This window comes from Mandrillus leucophaeus, unplaced genomic scaffold (genome assembly GCF_000951045.1).
Source record: "Mandrillus leucophaeus isolate KB7577 unplaced genomic scaffold, Mleu.le_1.0 Scaffold701, whole genome shotgun sequence".
Lineage (NCBI taxonomy): Eukaryota > Metazoa > Chordata > Mammalia > Primates > Cercopithecidae > Mandrillus > Mandrillus leucophaeus.
Genome location: NW_012107598.1, coordinates 1,111,956 through 1,132,176, shown reverse-complemented (window position 1 = coordinate 1,132,176; position 20,221 = coordinate 1,111,956).

The window sequence follows — 20,221 nt, the reverse complement described above, 5'->3', positions numbered from 1 at the left end:
TCAACTCCAACATATGAATCATTTTTAATCGGAGAAAATAAGCATGATAATCAAATGCAAAGCAGCATACGCTGATACTGAATGGTTGTTCTAATGAGAACTTAACTTCTGCTTGTGTCAGACAATTTAGCTTTCAAAAATATAACTGACTATTAAGCCAAGAAAAAGTCTCAGCAAATCTCTTAGGAAGTTAGAAAAATTTCCTAAGGAAGTTAGAAAAACTCCTCTATAACCTTTGTACATTTCACCATCATTAGAGAGGTCAGAGTCCTCTGGTGCCACAAGTACAGCCACAGCATATGCCTCATCAATTTTCAATCTGTGTATATACCTTCAATTAGTATCTAGGATCATGTTAAAAACACTAACAAAAATTCATTTGATCTAGCTTGGCTCATTTGTTGAGCCTGCAAGTTAAATAAGTTTAATTAAACATAGTGGTGAATTTTAAATGATTTTTGCATCCATTCTTCTATCTTCCAGACATTGTTCAAAAGACTTGAATGTTAACAGTCTCTAGGCTCATTGTCAATTATAGAAACAGTACATAGGGTGACAGCTCATGCAAGGGGGGAAAGAAAAAGAAACTAGGCAAATGATGTAATATGAGAAGTGATTATTATTATTATTTTTTTCTTTTGAGCAGGAGAACAGATAAGCTTTGGAGGGTTGCTAACTGAAGTTTCCTCTTAGTTTTCAGAACCTAAAAAGTAATACATCAATTCATGTATGGTTATGGAAAAAAGACTGATGGGTTTTAAAATATTGTAAAATGTCTATGACTTACTTTTACTCAAGTAGATTTAGACTGATGATGAAAATGGTACAGTCAGATCTCAAAGAAAAGAATATGACATGAAGTTGGGAATCATTTTTGAATTTTACTGAATTAGTCAGATCAACCACTTTCTTACTTCTCATTTAGAATAAGTAGGATCCTCAGACACTAAAATTAGACAAAATTCCTGAGTGTTTGGTGTGGACATTGAGATGATACTAAATTGATACCATAGTTGCACAGTTGAATATGAAAGATAGAGAAAGCATAATATCAAAAGTCAGGTACAGACTTCTGGCTTCCTCTTAAGTTATAGAAAGCAGAAAATATTGCTCCGAATATAAAAAAGAAAAACCTCGGTAATATATAAAATCATAACTTTTTGGAGTCTTTCTGAGAGCTGAGATTGCAGGTCAACCAATTAGCTTAAAATCTAAGGAAACACAAGCTCCTCCAAGAAGAGACAGCACATTAACATAGACTCATATAGAGTAAAGAATGGGAGGAAGACTAGGCCGCCACGCCAGAAGTTAAGAATTCATCTATTTTTTTTAACAAATTGCTAAAAGTCAAGCGTGAATTAGTGTGGTAGCACGGAAACACTTGTATCTGAATACGAAAGTGTAATTATTAACCCAATCACGGGCTCTTCTCCACGAAATACCATTGAGTACTTAGGAAAAAGAATATGGGCAGGTGGGTAATCGACAAAGTCTCCATCAGTGATGCTGGATTGTGGGAAAGGGAGTGGTCACTACTCAAGAAAGGAATAAAGCCCTGCAGAAAGTCCTTCCTAGATTACTACTTCCACAGAATAAAACCATTAATCTGCTATGGAAAGGAAAACAAATCTGCTATATCCCAAGACAGGTGGTAAGACCCACTGTGGCCAGGAGAAGAGGAAGTGGCATGCCATATGCTGATGAAACAGGGTCATGGAACCACCCTTGTCCAGACCACAGAAGAACACTTCCAATTAGGGGAAACTGTGAAAGCCCTACTCCAAAGAACTAGAAACCCAGAGACTGCCTATGTCCACCTCTGGATCACAGCAAAGAACATTCTCATTCTAACAAAGGCTACCAAATGTTAACAATCTTCTACTGGGGGGAGAACAAAAGCATGGAGACAGACTCTGAGAAAATAGTGAGAAAAGTCCTAAAGCTGAGGGCAGAAAAGCATGAAAAACCCTTCAACAATCCAGCCCTCACTTTATGCACTAGTTAAAACTTCGTAAATTATAAAGACAGTGGTATGCCAAGGTAATCTAAGTAATAGCAACACCCAAATTTAGGTCAGCTTCTGGCTACATAAATTCAATTCCCTGATAAAGTCGTAGGAGACAAGAAGTCACGCCCATACTCAAGCAACTAAAAGATTACCTCGGTCTCTACATTCCAATATGCAATGTCCAAGTTTTAACAAAACCCTGTTAGACATGCAGGAAAGCAAGAAAAAAAAAGACCCGTCAACAAGGGACAAAGTACTTAACAGATTCAGATTTAGATATGGTCCAATTGTTGGAACTACTAAAGAATTTAGAAAAAATATAATTACCATATTTAAGACATTGAAATAAGTACAATGTGTATGAACAGATAAAAATACAGATGGGAAATTGAAACTATAAGAAAAAAATAAAGTTAAAATGCTAGAAAAAAATTCCACATTAATAGATATGAACAATGTCTTTAAAGGATTCACTGTGTTACTTAAACAGACAACATAAAAATTAGTAACCCTAAGGATAGGTCAGTAGAAATTATCCAAACTAAAACACAAACTGAAAAATAATAGATAAAATACATCTTAGAATCCAAAAACAATAGCATTGAACAGTTGTTGGAGACAATATCAAATAGTTTAGCATATGTAAAATTGTTCTCCGTGAGAGAAGAGAGAGAAAATAGGTCATAAGAACTATTAAATGAGATAATGGCTTGGAATTTTTCAAAAATAATACAATATATTAATCTATGGAACTAAGAATATCAGAGATCCTAATCAGGATAGATAACACCACCCTCCCACACCAAATTTAAAAGCCCTAGATGCACGATATATAATTTCCAAACACAAAAGATAAAGATAAAATATTGAAGTCAACCAGAGATAAAGGTACACAATATACAGAAGAACTGTGATTAAAATTTTATCAGATGTCATATTAAAAATATACGTCAGATGACAATGAAGTGACATCATTACTTTAAAAATCTACCCACTTAGAATTCTCTATTCTGTGAAAATATTAAAAAATGAAGGAGTCATAATATCAATTTCAGACAAACAAAACTTTCTAGTATAGATAGTTACTAGCAGTATTGCTATTCAGGAAATAAAATTCAGGCATAGGATTATTATTAACAACATCTACATGAAGAAATGAAGATCTTCACAAACACTTAAAACCAATGTAAACATGTTAGACTTGTTTTTTTATCACTTTTTTTTCACCAAGCAATTATTTTCTGACTATAGAAAAATTAGGAGGAAAAATGTGAGTATATATCATTCCAAATTAAAATATTTTACAAAAAGTTACAAAAAAATTGGGAAAAAAGTATTTGCTTACTGATGTAGGATTCTTATACTACATATAAAGTATAATTTTGTTTGAGGAGAGCCAAAAATTAGTCAATATTACTTAATATGTTAAACATAACCATTAAAATATAAAAAAGAAATATAGTGACCATAATAGAGTGTAAATGTAAATATATAAAAAAATCAAAACCAGGTGGAATAAAAGGAAAATGTAATAGAGAAATTATAGAACAAATAGATTTGAATCCAACAATGACTGCACTGAATGTAATTGATCTAAATACAAAATTTCAAATTTTTATGAAATACCGAGACTCAACTATATACTCGATAGAAGAAGTTACTTTAAATTTAAAGAAAACAAGTAAAAAATTAAAAATGAAGTGACTATATGAATACAAGGCAAAATAGATTTCAGAATTAAAAAAACACCAGCAATAAAGAGAAACATCGCATCATGATAAAGAAATATTATACCATGAACATGTAACAATTGTGAAGTGTATGGATCTAAATAGAGCTTTAAATTCATAAACACATGCACATACAAACTTGGCAGAACTCAAAGGAGACATTAAAAATGCAATTATCATTGGAGCTGCAACTCTTCTACCATGGTAATAGGAAATGTAAGTATAAAATCAGCAACGATTTAAAGGCCTGAATAATACTACCAAAAACAGACTTAATAGATAATTAATAACCCTGTGCACAATAACAAGTAAAATAGATATTTTCTCAATAGCACATGCAACATAAACACAAACAGACAATATTCTGGGTGATCAAAAAAAATTCCCCAAAATAATACAAGACATACTATCCAACCATAGCAGAATTAAATTAGAAATCAAAAGCAGAAATATAGCTAGAATATTAATAAACATTTTGAAATTAAACACTTCCAGATAACTTATGATTCACAAAAGCATCAAAACAAAAAATAGAAAACATTTAAATTGAATGAAAATTAAACATAACTTATTCAAATATGTGGGATGCAATTAACATAGTGCTTAAAGGAAACAACATCAAATATTTATGTTGTGCATATATTAGTAAATAAGAAAGGCCTCAAATCAGTTTCTAGGGTTTTAGCTTAGAAAACTTTCAAAACAATAACAAATCTAATCCAAAGTTGACAGTAGGAAGAAAAAAAAATGAAGAACTCTATGCATTTGAAAGAAATCTAAAGAATAGAGAAAATCAATATAATCAAGATCTGATCCTTTGAAAAAGAAGAAAAGTGATAAAACGTCGCAATAAAAAAAGACAAAACAAAAGTCACCAATGTCAAGAAATAAAGATTTTACATTCACTGAAAACTCTACAATCATTCAAAGTATAATAGACATTTATAGCAAAATAAATAGCAAATAAATACAATCACAAAAATGTATGCTTCAAATTTTGACAATTTTGATGAGATGGACAAATTCCTCAAAAGAATCAATCCACTAAACTTACTTATGGATCAACTGAACAGTACTATATCTCTTTAATTTTGTAGTTTGAAAACTTCCAAATAATTTTCCAGATCATTCCTTCACAGTGGTACTTAAAATTTACCCAGGTCAATTCAATGTACATTCAGATTTTAAAATTCCTGCCCTTGGCTCTACATCAAGAGGTGGTGGGAGTTATTGGTGAGCCACGAGATGACTGTGAGGATTAATTAAAAATTCTGGAGCATCTGGGCTGTTTCATTAATCTCAAACAATGAAGAGTCAAGGCATTTGTTTAGGGTAGAAATTGCAGGCTGAATTAACAAGTGAGGAAAACCCAGGATATTCCTCTGGATCAATGATTCTCAGCCAAAATTCAAATGAATAAGAAACACTGGGGGTGAGACCCAGGCATTAGTAATTTTTAAACTTTCCAGGTGTTATCAATAAAAGCCAATTTTGAGAACCATGAGGCTGACAGGTGGAGATTCTTAATGAGATTAGTGTTAAATCTTTATAAACACAGATGAGTAAAGTGTCTTAAAGAGCAGTATTTTGTATCAGAAAGCTATCTTTACCTCAGTTAGGAAAGAAATCAACTTGTCTAAATGCTTTGCACATATTAAGAAGGGAAGCCTTTCTGTCTATCTAAATATCCAGTCTGATTACCTTTGTAGCATCCTAGAAATCTCTTCATGTGATTCTTGCCATGGATAAATACTCTATACATATTGTAGAAGAGGCAAAATTTTACCTCTACTTTCTGGGTGTTTTTAAGTAGGACTGACAAATTGACAGGAAACATAACAGAAGAAAAACATACACATTTATTTAATATTAGTTTTACGTGACATGAAAGTCCACGTAAGAAAATGCAGACTCGAAAGAGTTTAATGCTTAGATATTGTATTGGACTAAGAGTAGTAAGTTGTGAAAAAGTAACTAGTTTAAGTGGTAAGGCTAGAAGATAAGTTACTTTCTTTGTAGTATAGGGAGAACAACTTTCATATGGGAGTTATACCTCATGCTTTAAAGAACTAGTAAGAAAGTCAAAGTTATCTTATACCTGTTATTTTTCAATTGCTTTTAACACAAAATAGTCAATATGCCAGAGTTACATATTTGTGGGTATTTGGGACATATGTGAAGGATATTCTTAGCTCCTTCAACATCAGGGATTCCATATCAGATACAATCAATTTAAAAAAAAAAAAGATAGCAATGTCGTTGTATGAACAGACAAAACAGATGATCTTGAAGGTAAAAAAGTAATGCAGAGAAAAAACAAAAGAACATACAAATATTCTAATCTGCATTTTCAGAAGTTTGTATTGAACATAAAACCATAAACAAGTAATTCCAGTAATTGGAAATGAGCAAGATCCACAGATTGTAAACTACATTATTACAGAGAGAAATGGAAGACTAAATAAATGGAGATATATACTATGCCTATAAGTCAGAGAACTCAGTAATATGTAAATTTAAATTCACCTCCAATTTGCTTAACAGGTTGAATGTTATCTCAGTATAAATCCCAATAGACACTTTTGTAGAAATTGATAAAACGATTCTAAACTTTTAATGAAATGCAAAGGACCTAGAGTTGACAGAGTAACTGTGACAGAGAAAGTTATTGGATAGCACTGATTTCAAGATGTACTAAGAAGCTACAATAATCAGCCCAGTGTCATGTTGATATAAAGAAAGACAGATTAATTGAAGAAAATAACGATACAAATTTGAGTAAGATTCAGTGCATAACAAGTATTTATTTTATTGTATTAGAGACAGTGTCTCACTCTGTCACCCAGGCTAGAGTGCATTAGTGTGATCCTAGCTCATTGTAACCTCTAACTCCAGGGCTCAAGTGATTCTCCCATCAGCCTCCGATAGAAATTTTGAAATGATACTTACCAAAGAAGATATATTAATGCCAAATACATAAAAACTGTGCTTAAGAAGGGGCCAAAGAGACTTGTGGGGATAATGGATAGGTTCATTCTCCTGATTACGGCAGTGGTTTCTTGGTTGTATATATATGTCAAACTTACCTAATTGTAAAAATGCTACTTTGTAGGGACTAATTTTGTAGAGAAATAAATAGATGGGGTGTTTAAGTAACTTTTTTTTATTATCTTGAACTGTAAAAGAAGTGATCTTTGATGTTGGTTATTGTGTCTAATACCTGACATCTAAGATTGTTCATGTAAATTATCTTAATTTTATTTAATTATATTTAATAAGAGAAACAGAATTTGGAGAAAATAAGCTACTGGAAGAAATAAATGTGTGAAAGATTCATTTGGTGCATGAGAATGTCCTCGATAATATCCTCAAAGAATGAAGTGTAAATCAGAAAATGTCTGAAAAGTATGATCATGCTAAACTCTTGTCAATTACACACAGATGCTCCTCCCTAGTAGATATTCTACAGGAGAGTATCTAGAAATATAAAGAAGTTTTGGTTGAGGATGTTATATAATTTGCATCAAGAAAATAGAGCCAGTACAATTTGTGTCAATTATAACCTTGTAAGAAAATGAGTAAAATGTAGACAATTTATGACTAAACTTTTAACCAGCCAACTCTTCTCTGTACACCCTCATAAAAATGGCATTAACAAAATGATATAAAAACAAAGGAAAACCCCTACACAGTACATAAATTGGACACTTATCTTCTTAAGAAATTTTCTACAGCTTATAATAGCAAATATTTAAATTTTTTAATAACTAAAAGCATCTCAGAAAGTTTCTCATTCTGCTCAGGAAATGAGGTTAAAAATATAAAGAATGTTATTCTTTATTTTTTCTCTCCTCCTGAAAATCTTCAAATACTATAAACTCAGAATTTAGCCTTTTTGGTAAATTTCTTTATTTCTATAACTAACTTTTAGAATAAAAACTTCTGTTCTGACGGGTGCTTTGTGAATTTGTTAAATTTGGAATAGAGCATCTTTACTGTTTCATTCAAACTCTCAAAGTAATTGTACTTTCTACTTAAGAAATCATTCAGATAACTTCTCAGGGCATTTGTTCCTCAGTTAGATAGAAGTTATTGTTATCTAAATCACCAGAGATCTAATTTTAACCTTTGGCAGATGTAATATCCTAAGATTGTGAAGTAAAAGTGACAATTCTAAAATTTGTATGTTCTGTTTTGTTATATCCTGCCTATATTTAATTAAATATTTCTTTGTATTCCATACAAGTCAAATTCTAATGCAGTGAAGGAAATTTTTTCAAAAGTTTTCACATATAGATTTATTTGTCTTTGCTATCCATGATTCACGAAGTCAAATAAACCCAGGCTTATTTATGTTGCAGGCTAAACCTGCAAAAAATAATGTATCTTAAAAAACATTAAAACAGAATTTTTCCTTTCAAAATAGCTTGACACAGTCTGCATGACTACATTACATTGCAGTCTTAAATGCTTACGTTACATCTGAAGTGTAATTTTCAAATTCCTGAGAAAAGGGATTTGAAATATTCAAGATGGCATTATTTTGTCATTAAAAAGCGGATGTCACTTGCACCCCTTACATATATATGAATAAAAAAGTAAATGTTAACAAAATAGCATCAGTTTTTACCAAAAAAAAAAAAAGGTTTTTACCAGATGAATGAGCAACCGTTTTTAAATACTTATTTAGAACAATAGTACTTATGTTCCATGTGAACAATTATTATTTCTCTAATGTTAGAAATGATGTTTTATTAATTTTTTAATGTGCAGGTAAATAGCAATAAATAATGTGAGAGCTTTAATGAAGCCAACCTTAATTGTATTACACCTCCAGTAATCATTAAACCACTAACTGATATTAAGAATACATGTATTATACAAAACAACCCTGTAATAATATATGTAATAAGTATTTTACAATACAAATTTAATGCAGAGACAAATCAGAGCTTCCCTATGCTTATAATGTTTCTGAATTCTCTTCACAGATTTAGTGAGAATAGGATAAAGACTGAAGAAATATTATATTGAGCCAAATTTTCATTCAATAAATATTGTTGCCATACTCTTTTTAGATACTGAGATATATCAATAACACATGCCCTCATGGATAGTATATTCCAGTGGATATACATTTGGAATACAGTATTAATTAGGGTTGTAAAAAACTGTAGAGAATACAGTTTTAGGAGCATAAGCAGGCATTTGGTTTGAGATTTGTTACACTGATAAAACCTATCAGTCATTAAACTGAAGTTGTCTAGTAAATATTTGTGTCTGGAGATGAAGTTTCAGGCAATGCAAGAAGTATACATTTGAGAGTCACTCTGGTGGATGAATAAAATTTTAAGTGATGAGATCGGATGAAATAAGGGAATGAGTGTAAATAGAAACTATGATCTGAGGATCATGCTCCATGGCACTCCATGATAAGAAATCAGAGAGATATGGCAAAACTAGTAAAAGTGACTGGAAAACCACAGCCAGAGACACTTAAAGCTAACTGTATTAGTCTATTTTCATGCTGCTCATAAAGATATACCAGAGACTGGATAATTTATAAAGAAAAAGAGGTTTAATGGACTCACAGTTCCACGCGGCTGGGGAGGCCTCACGATCATGGTTGAAGGCAAGAAGCACATCTTACATGGCAGCAGGCGAGAGAAAATAAGAGCCAAGAGAAAAGGGAAATCCATTATAATACCTTCAGATCTCATGAGACTTATTGACTACCAGGAGAACAGTATCAGGGAAACCGCCCCTATGATTCAATTATCTCCCACCAGGTCCCTCCCACAACAGGTGGAAATTATGAGAGCGATAATTCAAGATGAGATTCAGGTGGGGACACAGCTGAACCATATCACTGACTATTCCCAAACAGTTTCCCCACTAAATTGTCTTCACATCTTTACGAAAAATCAGTTATCACATAAGTTTGGGTCTTCCTACAGGTGGAACTATTTCCAGACCCTCTATTGTTTCATTTGTCAATATTTCCATCTTGTTGGGAACCATACTTTGATTACTGCAGCTTTTAATGATAATTGTTTTCAGATCTTACAGCTTCACTCTTTTTAAAAGTTGTATTAGCTATTCCAGAATATTTGCATTTCCGTATGAATAGAATCAGCTTGCCAATTTCTACTAAAAACGAAATTTTTATTGGAATTAATTTAAATCTGTAGACCAATTTGGAGAAAATTAACATCTTAATATTAAATCTTCCAGTTAATGAATATAGTGTATCTCTTTATTTAGATATTCTTTATTCTCAGCAATACTTAGTAAGTTTTACCATGTAGGTGTTGCACATCATGTATAAGATATACCACAAAGTACTATTTTATGCTATTGTGATTTTTAAAATTTAAGTTCAATATCTAATTTTTATTGTTTACACACAATACTTTTAATTATCCTGTGCTATACAAACTTGATAAACTTGCTACAAGATTTCTAGTAGAGTCCATGAAATTGCCTGCGTAGATAAATATGCCATCTGCAAGTAGTAAGAATTTTACTTTTTTCCTTTTAATATTGAAGGCTTTTGTTTATATTTTTAAAGAACCAGAAATTGTCTCTATTGAATTTCTCTACTGATATTTTTCTTTCCTATGTTATTGGTTTTTCCTGTTATCTTTATTATTTTATTTTCTCTCTTCTTTTGAATTTTATTTGCCCTTCATTTTCTATTTCCACAATAGAGTAGTTGAAGTATTTAGTGTGATAAATTTCCTTCTAAGTACTGCTTTTGATATATCTCACATATTATAACATTGTATTTTTTTATTTGCTTATTTAAAAATTCTTTCTTCTTCCTCCCTCTCTAAATTCTTTAACTTTGGGGTTATTTAGAAGTATATTACCTAGTTTTTGGCTGGGCACAGTGGCTCGCGCCTATAATCCCAGCACTTTGGTCAGCTGAGTTGGGCGGATCACTTGAGGTCAGGAGTTCGAGGTCAGCCTGGTCAATATAGTGAAACCCCTGTCTCTACTAAAAACACAAAAATTAGCCAGGTGTGGTGGCAGACGCCTGTAATGCCAGCTACTCAGGAGGCTGAGGCAGGAGAATCACTTGAACCCAGGAGGCAGAGGCTGCGGTGAGCTGAGATCACACCACTGTACTCCAGCTTGGGTGACAGAGCAAAACTCTGTCTCAAAAAAGAAAAAAGAAAAAAAAAGGTAGTATCTTATTTAGTTTTAAAGTATTTTGAGATTTACCAGCTATTTCCCAGTATTCACAAAGCAAAAACTAATAGATCTCTAAAGACAAATAGGCAAATTCCCCAAAACAGTTGAAAAATTTACCATCCTTTTCTCTCTGATTGAAAGAACAAGTAAACAGAAAGAACAGGATATTTTTAGTATATTTTTCCTACGAATTTTTTGTTTAATTGTATTATAGTGACAGAATATGCCCTGCATAAAATAAATCCCTTAAAATGTATCGCAAATTTTATGGCCCAGAATCTTAGCTATCTATAAATGTTTTATATTCACATTTAAATAATATATATCCTGCTTATATTGGGTAGCATATTCTAGAAATTATAATTGTTTGGTAATGTTGTTCAGGTCTTTTACAAATATTAACTTTGTGTCTACTTGTTCTATCAATAATGAAGAGAAAGGTGGTAAAATTTGCAACTACTGTTGGGGGATTTGTCTAATTCCCTTTGTGAGGTTTTGCTTTGCGTATATTGGAGCTCTATTAGACGGTTTATAAACGGTTATCATAGTTATGTTCTCTATTCCTTGTAATAATATGTAGTCTGAAATATGCTTTGTATGATATGAGTATAGCCATTCCATCTTCCTTTTTTTTATTTTAACATGGTATATCTTTTCCATACTTTTATTTTCAGCATATTTATTCTTAATTTTTAAATCAGTCTCTTATGAACTTCATGTATTTAGACCTTATTTTTAAAATTATATTGACAATGTCTTTTAATTATAATTTTTAGATTACTTCTATTTAATATGATTATATTGTATTAAAGTCTACCTTGTTGATATTTTTTCTATATATTTCTTGTTTTTTATCCTTTTTTCTGATACTTTTGAATTAATTAGTTAATTTTATGATATCATTTTAACTCTACTATTGACTTAATAGTTATAAGCTCCTCCCATTTTTCTATTTTAGTGCTTAATTTAGGGCTTATGAAGTATACGTTTAGCTTATTAAAATCTACTGTCAAGCAATACTATGCCTATGCATCTATCGTATGAGAATCTTACTATAGTTCCCTTTCAATTTTTTCTCTTTCAGTTTTTGCATGATTGCTATCATACATTTTATCTTGGCTTATAAGTTCTCAAACACAATGTACTGTCTTTGCTTTAAACACACATATAACTTAAAAAGATTTGTTTAATAATAAGTAAAGGTATACCTTGTTTTTACTTACATATTTATTGTTTCTGGTTCTCTTCACTCCTTCACTTAAATCCAGAATTCCATCTGATATTTTCCTTTTTCTAAAGGATTTCCTTTAACATTTCCTATAGTACAAATCTGCTAGTGATGAAATTCGTCAGCTTTTATATATCCAAAATGGTCTTCATTTCACCTTCATTTTTGACATATACTTTTGCTGAGTTGATTATTTTTTCTTTCAATACTTTGAAGATAATTTTTCACTGTTTTCTAGCTGTGTCCTTTATAATGAGAAATTAGCTTTCTTTTGTTTCTCAGTTTTTAATTTTTATCAGTACTTTTATTTTTTGTAGCTGATTTTAAGCAATTTGATTATGATATGCCTTTGATCTCCTCCTCCCCTTCTTCCTCCTCCCACCTCCTCCTCCGCCTCTTCCTCCTCCTCTTGTTCTTCTCCTAGGGTTTATTTAGTTGTTTGGATCTGTAAGTTTATGGTGTTTATTCAATTTGGACAATTTCAGCCATTGTTTCTTTAAATATATTTTCTCTACATTTTTCTTCTCTCCTTTGTGGTCATAAATTACATGTACTTCTGGCTACCTGAGATTGCCCAATGGTTCACTGATGCTGTCAAATTTTTCTGTCTGTTTTCTTCATGAGTTTGACAGTTGATAGTTTCTCTTACTGTCTTCCAGTTCACAAATCTTTTCTTCTGCACGGTCTAATATGACGTTTTTCTCATCCATTATATTTTTCTTTTAACGTATTGTACTTTTTATCTCACAGACTTTGGGTTATTGTGATATTTTACATATTTCTGTTTAACATGATCAATCTTTTTTATCTACATTCTTGAACATACGTAAGACAGAAGTAATCATCTGTGTCATTTATGTGTTTGTTTTCATTGAGTGCATTTTCTCCTCATATGTTCCAACTTTTTAATGCTATAGCTTTTTTTTGGATAGCAGAAATTGTGAATTTCACCACATTGTGTGTGGGATAGTTTCTGTAGTCTCATGCTTTTTTTTTTTTTTTTTAGAATAGAGTTAAATTACTGGGAAGCAATTTGAACTTACGTTTTGTTCAACAGGAGCAAAGAGACCTTTAGGACTAATTTTGCCACAATACTAATGCAAAAAATAAATAAGTAAAATAAAAATAAATAAAAAACTTCTATGAATGTTACCCAATGTCCCATTAATTATAATGTTCATTTGTTGGTTAGAAACCTGGCCCTGGCCCTGTGTGATTGTAAGCATTATTTTCCCCCCTGCTCTTTTTGAGTAACAGTTCCTTGTCTTGTATACATTTCTCACATATGTGCACTGAGAGTGCTTAGTTGAAAACACAAGAGTGGTCCTCGACAGATAACCACTTTGGACTACTCTCTCTTTCCTTTTCAGTACTCTGCCATGTCAACTCTAATTGCTTTGGTCTTCTGTGTCTTTTAACTGTTTCCTCAATTGAGGACAGCTGTCTCCATCCCCAATATTCCCTCCACTACCACCTGAAAATTCTCTCGTCAGTAAACTGTGGCAATTTTAGGATTCATTTTATTTGTTTCCCTTCTCTCAGAGATCACTTTTCTGCACTACTTGATGTCCAAAGTCTGAAAACCATTTGACATATTTGTAATTGTTTCACACTCAGGATAAATCTGATATAAGAAATAAACCCCTTACTCACCTTTCAGTAACTTAGCTACAGTTATTTTTTAATTTTTATTTCCAAGGGGTGCTTTTACATATTTTTGCACTAAATGTGAGCTTTGTCTCTTTCGGGTGATTTTACTTCAAACTTGAGCCTTTTTTTCCCCTTCTTTTCTTTTCTCTATAGTTTTCATTTTACTTCAGACTCTACCTTGCTCTTCACAAGGTGTTAAAGTGAGAAGGAAAAATATTTTGGCTTTAAATGCTGCTTATTTTTGTCTACTGCTAATAATTCTCTTTTAGTTACACTGAATGCATTAGATTTATATAGATTTGTTTATGCTTCCTATTCTGTATAGTTTTGGAGGGTTGGAGGATGTTTCGCGACATTCAGTTTTGTGTGGAACTAATATCTCTGGAAGTCTTTACTATATTTTTTTTTAAAATGTGACTGTAGAAACAATATAAAAGACACATAGAGAAACAACAGATTTGTTTAATGTTAAAAGAATGTCCTCAAGTGTCTGAGCATTTTAGAATAATTAAATATTCAATTAAAGTTAAAATATACAGTTGCATAGCTCCACATTTTGATTTCAAACCCAACAATATGTGTAAAATGGGAAAGACATAACTAGAAAAAAATATTTAAAAGGATATTTACAGCTTCATTTGACTACAAACTCATACGAAATGGTTATTATAAGACAATGAGAAAATTTAAGATATATTCTTAACATCGATACAATAATATCATTCAGAGAATGTATCTCTCAAGTATAAAAGCATCAGTATTTAAAGATAAATTCAAGGATTTTATTTAAAACATACTTATAAATGCAAAAGCCATGAAAAAAGCAAAAACTACCTAATTGCCTATCTATAGGAGAAAGACATTTGACTAAATATCAGTACATTATACCATAAAATTTTATACAACTATAAAGTGAATCACATCTGAATTTTAGTAATTTTTGAGAGAACTTCAAGTTGAAAATTAAAACAGAATGTCTGCTATAAGTCAGTTTTTATTTTATAAGAATAATTGATTTTATTCATGTTTATATATGTGAAGAAAGTTAAATATGTGGAGAAAGTTAAAGATCAGTCCTCAACAGGACATCGACATTAACGTCAGTTACATATATGCAGAAAATTAAAGATTAATACTCAATAGGCCATTGACATTAGGTCCAGCAGTAAGATTGGACCTTAGAGGAAACCATATATGCTGTTTTATTGTTTCACCTGCTAAAAAGTAAGTGGATACTATGTTAGAATTTTTCAAAATATGTAAAAAGTAAAGAAAGGGACATGCATTAAAAAGTTACATCTCACAACAAATATTAGCCTACGAAAATCAAAATACAAGGAAAGGATTATCGACAACATGTCCAGGACTCCTATTTGTTCAAAAGCTGAATTAAGTAGCTCTTTTGAAAGAAAAAAGTTTGCCTCCAAAGACTGGCATCAGAATATGTCTACAGCTCTTTGGCTTTTACCACACTATGAGTGTGTGCACTTTCTCATTTTGAATCATACCTTATAATTGAAGGGATTTATAGAAATCTTAAAGGAATCATTTCAGGAAGCAAACTATCGCAAATGAGAAAAATTGAAAAGACTCAGAGCTGGTAAGCTTTGAAATAGACAGAAAAGGAACTTAATGAGTTTCCACAAGTATTTAAAGAGTGATTAGAATTGTACTTACAAATTTTTATTACTTCTCATAGAGAAAGAAGCAAGAGAAAATAATATTAAAACCACAAATTGTTCGGTTAGAATTTAAGTAGGATGTCTTCCCTGGAAAGACAATAAACAAATGAAAGATGCTAATTAGAAACTCTATTAAATAATTATTCATAAAAGTAAATTACATAATCCTTTATGTTAGTATAACTTAATATTTGTCTTACACATGTATATATTACATTTTATTTTTGTTTGCTTTTTAATCTTCAGAAATACTCTATGTCATCAAAAAGACATTATTATCTCCATATTTATCTATAAACATTTCTCTGTTGAATGATGTACACTATGTCACATAACTTCTTTTGGTAACAAAACACGTTTTTATCAATTGCATATTTTATACAAAACTACAAGCATATTTTAACTCATTTTCCAAGAGTGAGATACTTGATTCTTCAAGAGCCAGCACATATTTTAAATGGACTCCCAGCAGAGCTTCAATAAATACACAGTAAAAAGACAGTATGTTTTAAAATAAAATTTTTGGAGTCTCTTTCCATTCTCTGATCCTAATAATGAAATAATCTATTTTAAAAGAGAAGCATTATTGAAAGAGATAAAATGTCTTTCTTATAGAATACATCTTCCCTGCACAGTACAAAGTTTGCTATGAGCATTCAGTATTTCAGTACATTTCCATTTCATTATTTCTCACCACAGAAAGAAGGTCTCTTGAATTTACATTTTAAGGAATTTCTTCTGTTATTTGAAATTCAATGAGATTGACTTAAATTCTTAAAGTATTTGTATCTGGGTAAAATAATTTTAAAATTATGTTTTGAAAAGTATACAATTTTCCATAGGCTTACTTAAGGAGAATTAAAATGTCCAAATTTTATGTCAACACAATAATTATCTATAAAAAGTTATTTTGAATTATCTAATTAAGTCCTATCATATATCTAGAAGATACATTAATTCAAGAAAATTAGATATGTGTTTACTTTAGATTGCTGAAGTGTACCACACATGCACATTTTTAAAACTAAGATAGCAGTTTAGAGAAAAGAGTATTGTCCCAGAACAGGTTCTCCAGGAAGCAACATTTGAAATTAAATTCAATGTGCAGAAGGTCTATTAGGGCAGGGTCTTGGGATCAACAGCTACTTACGGCAGCAGCAGCAGCAGATTTGAGTAGCTGCAGAGGTGAAAGGGCAATGCCAACTGGGCAAAAGCCTCCTGTGATTCAATGGGAGGATCTGGTGTAAATACGGCTCATTGGAGTTGTCCTGGTTTAGTCTGAAATGGCTAAGACTTTATAACCTCTCCCATAAGTCATTAGAGGTGGACTGCTTAGGGAATGAAATGACTTTAAGCAAAGTAATCTTTGGCACCCGAGGTAGTCCCTGAAAGGGGCTGACACCTGAATGACATCGAATGCTCCCAGCAGCTGGTACAGTAAGCCCTTTCAGGAAGATAGATATGGGATGAACTTTACCATGTCAACTACAATCAGTTCTAGTTTTAAGGTATACAATCAGTTGTAAGGTATACAGTTTGAGTTATAAAACACAATTGTACTCACAGAACATTATTCATACACTCAAATATTAATGAGAGATAATAATTTATTTTACCTCTGGAGGTTATTTTAAATGATATTGGTTTGAATGCATAATGTTGTGATGGTATACGGATTTTTAAATTTTGATTCTATTTTGCTTGGTCCTGAAGGGGTGGGTCCTATCTGTTGTCATTTTAACTTTGTTTTGTTTTTTCTCCTGAAACAAACCCCTTTATTCAACATGTCAGGTATGTAATCACAGAAGAAAATTAAATGAGAGATGTTTATTCAGATTCTGAAATGTTTATGTTAAAAATAACTAAGTAATACTCCCAGATTTTTATGCTATGAGTTTTTTAAGTGGGATTTTAATGGCTTGGAGATAATTATTCACTAAAGAAGCATCACATATGTTTTCTATTGTTAGTTTTAATAATACCCAGGAAAATCTACATTAAAAATATCCTTTTATGAGATGTCTTCCTGAGGCATATTAACATAAATCAATTTGATGATTCACACTTATTAGATTCCTTTTAGTTGGAGGTAGGTAATAAATACAGGCCTTCTAACTGACAACATTTTTATCAGGTATAATATTACAACAATTGTAATTTTCAGGAGGAAACCTACTACATATATCTTTATAGGCAAACAGATCCAAAATACTTTGATAGCACTGGTTCTCCATTCTCACTGCAGTCACAGATCTTTGTTCTTTGGGTGGTACGATGCCACCTTATATGAAAGATTCATTCACAGTAGGTACAGCCATATTCTAGAGATACAATTTATCTCAACTTTTACATAGTCATGTAACAAAACATGTTAATGGACACAGAACCTATTCAGAATCATAAACTTAAGGTATTATTTCCAGTGGAGTAGTTTATAGGGCTGAATACATTCTTAAAACTCTGTTGTTTCAAGGGCACATTCCTATACAATATTTTAACCACTCACACGCTATGAAAACCACTCCCTTTATCAATAAAAAAAGTCATGTCTATGACATATTAGACTAGCACACTCTAAGGTGTTGAGTAGATATCATGTTAAAAGAAATACTTAATAGTAGCTTGCTCTGTTTTGTGGGCTTCTAAATAAAAATCACTTCAACCAGGGGTACCCAACCTCTGGGCCACACACCTATACCCTTTTGTGGCGTGTTAGGAACTGGGTCACACAGCAGGAGGTGAGCATCAGGTGAGCAAGCATCACCACCTGAGTTCTGCCTTCTATCAGATCAGCGAGGGCATTAGATTCTCACAGGAGTTCAAACCCTATTGTGAACTGCACATGCAAGGGATCTAGGGTGTAGGCTCCTTATGATAATTTAATGCCTGATTCTATTTCATCCCAAAACCATACCCCTCCCCATCTGTGGAAAAATTGTCTTATAGGAAACCGGTCCTTGGTGCCAAAATGGTTGCGGACGACTGATTTAAATGCTAGCTGACATCCTCTCGAGGGTGCCTTCCTAAAGAGCACAGTTTAGAAATTAACTGTTCTTGGTGAAAGGGGATAGTTTACAACTAATTAATGCACAGACATATTTCTTAACCAGGCTGATATATGTTAAAGTAAATTATATATAATTTAACATTGGCATGAGAACATACAAGTAAGACTAAACACAAGAACATAAAACAAAATTTAAAAAGCAGAATAAGGTTTAAAATGTTATTTTTTAAGTAACTTTTTAACTATAGTAACTACATTTGGAGATCATCAAAATGTACCGCCAATATATCGTACATTGTTTTCAGTATGCCTGAGAGCTAATGAATGACACCATGCCCAGGATCAAAACAATCTATTATGGCCCATACCTGTAATCCTAGCATTTTGGGAGGCCAAGGCGGGCAAATAGCCTGAGGTCAGGAGTTTGTGACCAGCCTGGCTAACATGGTGAAACCCCGTCTCTACTAAAAATACAAAAATTAGCCAGGCGTGGTGGTGGGTGGTCATAATCCCAGCTACTCGGGAGCTGGGGCAAGATAATCGCTTGAACCTGGGAGATGGAGGTTGCAGTGAGCCAACATCACGCCACTGCACTACAGTCTGGGTGACAGAGGGAGACTCCATCTCAAAAAAAAAAAAAAAAAAAAGACAGTGTATTAGATGTTACTACCTAATTGAGGTCCATGACCAAACAGTATGATATAGACTCTAAAATATACCTGAAATTAAACACCAACATTTGATAACTTAGCATATTGGTTTAAATAATTAAAATTTTAAATATTTTCAATGAAAAGGTGAAGTTAGAAACTGAATCCGAACTAAGAGAAGGAAGTGTGCATGTGTGAGAGACATTATGAGAGTGTGTGAGAGAGTATGTGTATATCTTTATTTCGATAACAGGAAAACAAATTCTGGATGCCAGATTGTCATGCATGTCATGAGGTCAGAATAAAAGAGAACAGAGTTTTAAGTGACCAGGAAGCTATGGGGAAAGACAACTTTTAATATCGTAAAAGTATCAACAATGTTAAACTCTCAAAGCTCTGCTTCAAGCTATTTGGAATATGTACAAACCTGGGACAATCAATGTATGGCACATATTGTTAGAAATGGTTTTCTAATGATGATTACCCTGCTATACAGGATGTTTACTTCACAAAACAGTAATTACTATCTTCAGTGTGATTCATGTCATTAAAATGTTGCCTGTGCTTAGAGAGCCCTGACAGAAATAACCCTAACATAATCAAATCCATGACTTTTATCCGAACCAAAAACTAACTCATCAGCCATGACAGAGTACCCAGTGTTTTGACAGAGTATCAGAAACTAGCATCTGGGCAAGCCATTTTAAGAACACCTCAAGTTTTCACTCTCCCAGCAGTGCAGAAGAATAAAGAGAAAGACAGTACAAGAAATACATAACCACAGCCTCTTAGAGACAGACGGGTCATGTCGCCCAATCTCCATTTCAATGAAAAAACACCTTGCACAGCATCCTTCAGAAATGGCCTTTGGTCTCCCTTAAATGAGTCCCATGGCAGGGAGTATGTTGTGGAGAGGCTTCCTTATTTGGAAAGCTATTATTCTCAGAAAGTTCTTGATTATTTAGAGTGAAAAATGTGTCTGCCCATTGCTCCTTGTTCTACAATTTGAAAGCACACAAAATAAATCAACTCCCTCTTCTAAATGAAAGTTCTTAAGATACTTTAAGAT